This window comes from Galeopterus variegatus, unplaced genomic scaffold (assembly GCF_000696425.1).
Source record: "Galeopterus variegatus unplaced genomic scaffold, G_variegatus-3.0.2 Scaffold2829, whole genome shotgun sequence".
NCBI classification, from domain to species: domain Eukaryota; kingdom Metazoa; phylum Chordata; class Mammalia; order Dermoptera; family Cynocephalidae; genus Galeopterus; species Galeopterus variegatus.
In genome coordinates this window covers 244,738-252,376 of record NW_007728940.1, presented here as the reverse complement: position 1 = coordinate 252,376, position 7,639 = coordinate 244,738, and positions in this window count along the sequence as shown.

The following is a 7,639-nucleotide window of genomic DNA, read 5'->3' as shown; positions in this document are numbered from 1 at the left end:
ATTTGCTTGTTGTAAGAACTTCAAAAAAATTGTGGTTGTTATATCTTCCTCTCCCCACCCCCGGTTTTTTGGGGTTTTTTTGTTTGTTTTTGTGTGTGTGTGTGTGTATGTATGTGTGTGAATTGATTTATTTATTTTTAGCTCCCTCCAATAAGTGAGAACATGTGGTATTTCTTTTTCTCTGCCTGACTCGTTTCACTTAATATTATTCTTTCAAGGTCCATCCATGTTGTTGCAAATGGCAGTATTTCATTCGTTTTTATAGCTGAGTAGTATTCCATTGTGTAGATATACCACATTTTCTGTATCCACTCATCCGATGATGGACATTTGGGTTGATTCCAGCTCTTGGCTATTGTGAAGAGTGCTGCAATGAACATTGGGGAACAGGTATATCTTCGACTTGATGATTTCCATTCCTTTGGATATATTCCCAGCAGTGGGATAGCTGGGTCATATGGTAGATCTATCTTCAGCTGTTTGAGGAACCTCCAAACCATTTTCCATAGGGGTTGCACCATTTTGCAATCCCACCAACAATGTATGAGAGTTCCTTTTTCTCCGCAACCTCACCAGCATTTATCGTTCAGCGTCTTTTGGATTTTAGCCATCCTAACTGGGGTGAGATGGTATCTCAGTGTGGTTTTGATTTGCATTTCCCTGCACCTAATTTTCAAAAGTGTCTAGCCTACTGCTGCAAGAGATGACAGCCTCCTTTATGGCTGCCATAGAAGATCTCTGGCTTTCATAGTGTTCCTAAATTGGAAGTTAGCTGCTTTGAACTATCATTTTCTTTTTGCAAGGTTTCCAATGCTGCCAAAAGCCACCAGTCTATTCCCCAGTCCGTATCATTATCATTGCTCCCATATCAGTCAAATAGAGCATCCACTTGGTATCCCAATGCTTTATCTTCCACGTGCATCTTATTTCAATTAACTGTGGGTGAAAGCTGCCGTAACTGTGAAGCATGCCATTGAATGGCAGGGATTTTTACTCTCCCACTTACATCAGGAAATCTTTTTCTATCCTTCAGATGGGTGGGCTATTCAACTGCAAAATCATATTTTGAGGGTCCGCTCTTAGCAACCACTCTTGATAGCAACATTTTTTGTTCTAGAAAAACAAAGGCCCAAGAAAACAAAGTTTGAAGCAAAAAAGTAGGCTTTTTTTTTTTTTTTGGCAATCAATACTTTATTGATCAGTGAAATTCTGAGGAAGAAAGCAAGAAAGGGAAAAGGAAGTGAGGTAGCAATTGTAAAGGGATAGGCTACTGATGGAGTTTGGATGTGTTGTCCCCTCCAAAACTCATGTGGAAATTTGATCTCCAATGTGGCAGTGTTGGAAACTGATTGAGTCATGGGGGCGGATCCCTCATGAATGGATTAATGCTCTCCCTGGGGGAGGAGGGGTAGTGAGTGATTTCTTACTCCATTATTTCCCGCGAGAGCTCCTTGCTTAAAAAGACCCTGACCTTCTCTTGCTTCCTCTTGCTGTGTGATCTGCTTGTACCCGCCAGCTGCCTGCCACTTTCCACCATGAGTAGAAGCAGTCTGAGGCCTATGCCAGATGCAGCTGTCCCAGAATCGTAAGCCAAATAAACCTCTGTTCTTTATAAATTACCCAGTCTCAGGTATTTCTGTTATAGCAACACAAAATGGACTAAAATAGCTACCAAGATGACCATAGCTTCACTGCAAACAGAGCTGGCTGCTTGAACTTCCAGGGCTTCTCCAGAGAGTGTATATGAAGCTACTGCCTCTCAGAACAGCCCATCACACAGGAGGAAGAGTGAGCTATGCTGGCTTCTTTCTTTCTTTTATTGGTTGAGGTTTATACTCACATTAACTCCCCCACACTTCTGGATTGTACAAGGGCACTTCAAAAAGCTCATGGAAAAATAGAATTAAAAGATAATATGGGTGGGGGTAAGGGAGGAATTGGTAAAGGGCCATGAAAAATGATTACATTGTATAATGTTGAACATACTAATTATCCAGATTTGAGCATCACATATTGCACACAGTTATTGATATTCAACTCTGTACCTCACAGGTATGTATAATCAACTATGTTTCAATTAAAAAAAAAGATAATATGAGTCTTTCCATGAGCTTTTTGAAGTACGCTAGTATTATCCAGCCCCTCCAGGTAGCTTCTCGGGAAGCCAGACCCTCTGCAGTCCATTCTGGCCAACGTGCAGGTGCTTCAGGCTTTCCTAATCAGTGCTACATGTGGGGGCCCCTCAGTTTGTGGGGGCAAGGTCGCAGCAGGGGCAGTGGCTTCATGACTGTTCGATACCTCATAGAATTTTTGTGAAGATTTGGATAAGCAATATCCAGTGTCTGGCATTTAGTAAGCATTCAGTAAATGTTAGCTATTATTATTAATAGAAATTAAGTGAATTTGTGTGTGTGTGTGTGTGTGTGTGATTGTTGCATGATATGACTGGTATGAGCATTTTCTTCACCTTTCCTAAGCCTTTGTTAAGCACCCACTGTGCTCAGTCAGCACTCCAATACAGAGCCAGCCAAATCCAGGTGGTTCAATAATGCTGTGGATGGTGGTCCACAGAGCACGGGGCAGCCAGGCAGCCACATGGCTTTGCAGCAGATCCTATACAGTGAACAGATCATCGTATAACTTCGTATAATGTATGCTATCCGAAGGTATTACGATGTGATAGAAATGCACCTCGAGACAGTGACAAAGTGAATCCTGGGCTTTCAAAAAATATACCTTTTGCTTTTCTGGATGCAAGAGTTGAATTTTTAAAAGTAAAAACTGATCAAAGTTATTTAGTCTAATGAAACTATAAGCTGTAAAACAGGTGGTTTCTAATAAATTTCCTAAACCATGCTTTCCTGTTGATGACAAATGTTTATCGTGAGGGTCTGGTATATGGGTTGGAACCATTTGATGACCTAGTTGCCCCTGTTCCTGGATCTACCCCACTCCCATTACCTGAGAACAGATTTGGTTTCATCAGTTCTGATCTTTTGGCCTGTACCTTAAACATGGCATGAAGGTACCCTTTTGAGCCTACTCTGGACCCTAGGAGAGGAGTCAGACATACATAGGACATGGAGCCAGGTGCCACTGAAAAGAAATGTGAGGAATTTATAGTAGATTTATGCAGAAAATATTTGTTTTAGTCCATTTGGGCTACCGTAACAAAATACCTTAGACCGACCGGCTTTCAAAGAACAGTAATTTATTTCTCACAGTTATAGTGGCTGGGAAGTCCAAGATCAAGGCACCAGCAGATTCGATGTTTGGTAAAGGCCTGCTTCCTCATTTACACCCACCATCTCACTGTAACCTCACCTGGTGGAGAGTCTTTCTCGGGTCTCTTTTATAAGGACATTAATCCCATTGATGAGGACTCCACCCTTATTGCCTAATCCCTCCTAATACTGTCACCTTCATCTTTTCTGTTCATTCAACATATAAATTGGGGTGGGAAGGAGTATGCAAACATTCAGACCCCAGTAGTATTGAGCTTTAAATTGGAAGATAGTAAAGAAAAGAAAGTCAGAGAACCAAGGAGAGAAGAGAACAAACATCCAATAAGCATCTCTATGTGCCAAGGGCTTTAAGGATATTTAATCTCCACAACAACCCTTTCATGGAGCTATTATTATCTTCATTTGTATAACTGTGAGAACAAAGGCTCTGAGAGGTTAGGTACCTTTTACAAAGTCACTTAGGAGTCAAGTGTAGATTTGTTAGAGAGATAGTAATTCTGTGTGGTGATTGTGTACATGGATAGGTGGCATGAGTCAATGATAAGAAAGGGATTGGAAAGCTAGATTTCACCCAAAGTGAAAAGCCTTATAATACTATGTCTTTTTCATTATATGAAGCTGGCTTGGGTCATTGTTAGCTCTGTAACCAGGACAAATGAACTTAACCTCTCTCTTCATTTCCTTGTCTTTAAAATGGGGGTGGGGGAAAGAGGTGATGCCTGTCATACCTACCGTAAAAGATTTCGTTAGTTCCAATAAGTTAATGTAAAGAAAAATTCAAACATAGAAAAATGCCATACGAATTCAACTCATTTGTCATAGCTTCTAGTTCCAAAACTTTACAATCCAGCTGGGAGGATATGACATAAATACAACTTACACAGAATAACCACAGAAGTGTAACTCAAGTTTTAGCTATCTTGATGTCCATAAAGTCCTCCAGTCTACTGGAGAATTCCCTCTCCTTTAAGATTTAATGAAAATGGTCTTGAACTCCCACCCTATATATAATGAGAAAAACCAGCATTGTTCCCTATAATATTTCTGTGGTTTCTTGGACACCTTACCTCTCTCCTTATAATCTATGGCTCTGTTCAGCTCCTACTGAATGTTCTGCCCCTACTGACTGGGCTGCCTTGTGGATTCTTGAATTCTTCAGAATACCACCAGCACCAGACCATATGGATAGCTGACTTTACCAAAGATTTGAGGCCAAAGATGGTGAGGTTTACAGTAAGATAAATATATTAGGTATCCCTGTTCTTAAATGCCCCTTGCCCATTTCTGTCTCTGAGAAGTACTCACTGGCAACCTCTTTCCAAACAGCCTTACCCCCAGTGCCACTTTCCTCCATTTTTTCTTTCTTTTACCTTCCCCTTTACCCACAACCCTATACTTACGTAGCAATGATAACTAACCCCAATTAAATATTTACTATGTTCCAGGCAGTATAGTGTTTTATGTATGTTCTCACATTTAGCATTTTCTCTCCAGGTATTCAGACCCCAGATCTCGAAACTTCACCTTTTTCTTCATTCAGCAAATATTAAACACTTTTTTTTGATAGGCATGATGCTAGCTTTGGTAACAAATAAACCAGACTTGGTCTCTGCCCTCATGGACCTCCATATTCAGAGACCTGATCAAAGTAACTTGCTAAGTTAAGCAATTCTGTCTTTGAGGGAACTGCCAGATTTTATAGCAACCATTTTTCTACTTGCTTCAGTAGAACAATAAAACAAATATCAGTACAAGTCAAAATGCAAAAGATGCCACACAGCTGGACATGATCAGCACAAGTAGGTCAGAAGGTATAAATACTTTGAGTTTAGAAGCTGATGAGATCACTTGGGTTAAACTGGTGACCTTGAGACTAGATTGGAGCAAGCAGAGGGAAAGCAGGCAGTGAGGACTGGTACAGTATAAAAATAGGCATAGGGATTACGAGCAAGGCCTTTGGAGTCAGACAGATCCTGGGCTCACATCCCAGCTGTGTCACTTATTATGTGACTCTAGGTAAACTACTCAATCTCTCTAAGCTATCTTTCCTGCTTTCAAAAACTGAGATAATAATATACCTTCCTCAAAGAGTTGTATGAATTAAATGGCGTGAGGGGGGACAAAACATGTAACGCTCCTGAGCATTGCCAGGAGTGTAATAAGGGCCAGGCAAATGTTCACATAAAAAGGAGAAAGGCTCTCTATTTGAGATTCTTACACTTGTAAAAGAATATTTTTTGGATCACCTTACCATTTACACAATGTGTTTCTTTTCACATAACGTTATTAATTTTTCTAACAACTTTTAAGGCAGATACAATTATCATCACCTTTGTTACAGAGAAGTGGAAATTTAGGCTCAAAGAGACTAACTTTCACATGGCTTGAAAGGGACTCAGGCCAGGACTCTGAATCTAGATCTTGTGGCTCCTATCTGTTTATCTCTGTCTGAAAAGTCAATTACTCCCACAGAGGTAATAGCTTTTAAAATGCTTAACAACCAATAGCTTAACCAAGCACTTTCATCAAGAGTAAATCCGGGGCCGGCCAGGGGGCGCACTGCTACAGTGCGCCGCTTGGGAGCGTGGCGGCGCTCCCGCCGAGGGTTCGGATCCCACACACAGACCAGTACCGCTCACTGGCTGAGCAAGGTGCGGGTGCAACACTGAGGGTTGCGATCCGTTGCCGGACACGAAAAAAAAAGACAAAAAAAAAAAAGAGTAAATCCGCGCGACACTGAGGGTTGCGATCCGTTGCCGGACACGAAAAAAAAAGACAAAAAAAAAAAAGAGTAAATCCGGACGTTTACAGGTATGTCACAAGCAGAAGTCCAACACAAACTTTGTTCGCCTTAATCAGGCTCTAGAAATAATGGGCCAAATATGTCTGTCTAAATGTCCATCAATAGGGAAACATAACTTTTGGTACATCCTTAGATGGAATACCATGAAGTCAATAAAATGAATGAGGTAGATCTATATATACTACTGTAGATAGACGTCCTTATACATTAAGCAAAAAGGCAGGCTGTGGTACAATACGCACGACAGAGGCTTGTGGTGTGGTGGTGAGGACAACAGATTGTTTACCATTCAGTGACCCAGCCGGCCCCTCTCCTTTCCTCATACCCATGGTATCCTTTCCACACTATCCCCACATGCCAAAGCAGTCCCTTTCCACAACCCCCATTTCTCCTGATCCTCCCTGTCTTTTGTTCTCAGGCTTCTCTCCCACGCTCTTACTCAATCTCCTCTCCTTTCTACGTCTCCGCCCCCTACACCAGGGCTCAGGAAGACTAGTTTGTGGACCGCCCGCGCATGCGCCATGGCACCCCCCAGAAGGCGGAGTCGGCATGTCTGCCCCACCCCCAGAGAGGATCTTGAGCGCAATTGGTCCCCGTTTTGTGGCTCCCAGGATTGGCCGGCCCACTTCCGCCTACGTCACTTCGGTCCTGTTCTGGGAACGCCTCTTGGCCCCGTAGGTCGGCCTCGTATTTGCTTAAGTCACAGCCTGTCTTTTCCTGCTTTCCCGTTTTTGAGACTGTTCTGCAGACGCTGGTGTTGAGTTTGTCATGCTTCCCGCATTTACAGCGAGGGCCTCTAAGTGAGAGAGTTTAGACAGATTTACTTTTAAGTAGGAAACTAAGAATTAGAAACCGAATTAGAAAGTCAGCTTGCCCCTGAAGAGCAATATCCCTATCCCCAGGCTTCCTTGTGGGAACTGAATTTTATACTTTAACTCAACGAATTCATAGCCATGAACTCAGCTCCTTAAATAGCAATAATAGTAACTAACCTTACATTGGGCCTAACAGTGAGCAGTTACTGTTTCTATCCCTTTACAACAACCTCACAACCTCACAGTCTTTACCTATAAGAAAGGTCTCACTATTCCCATTTTATGGATGAGGATGTCAAGGCACAGAGAAGTTAAGGAACTTGCCCAAGGTCATCCTAGTGATGTGTCAGAGCCTGAATCAGAACTCAAGTAATCTGGCCTAGTGTCCAGTATCACCAACCATTGCATTCTGCTGCCTCTCCGAAAGAAATAGGGTAATATTAGTCTGCAGTTTAGGAAGCAATTTATTGAAGCTTCCTTTTTCTTTTATGTCAAGTTTGGAAAACATGAAAGAGGGGATAGAAATGGAGACTGAGAAGAAGACCAAGAGGTTCTGGCCTCAGAGAACTGGGAAGCTGGAGGAGGTAAATTAGCTAAGGGAACATACAAGTACCTAAAGCGTTTATTAATTTTTTATAAGGTGAAATTGACATAACACAAAATTAACCATTTTAAAGTGAGCAATTTGGTGACATTTAGTACATTCACAATGTTGCACAACCACCATCTCTAGTTCCAAAACATTCCCATTACCCCAAAGTAAAACCCCAAACTCA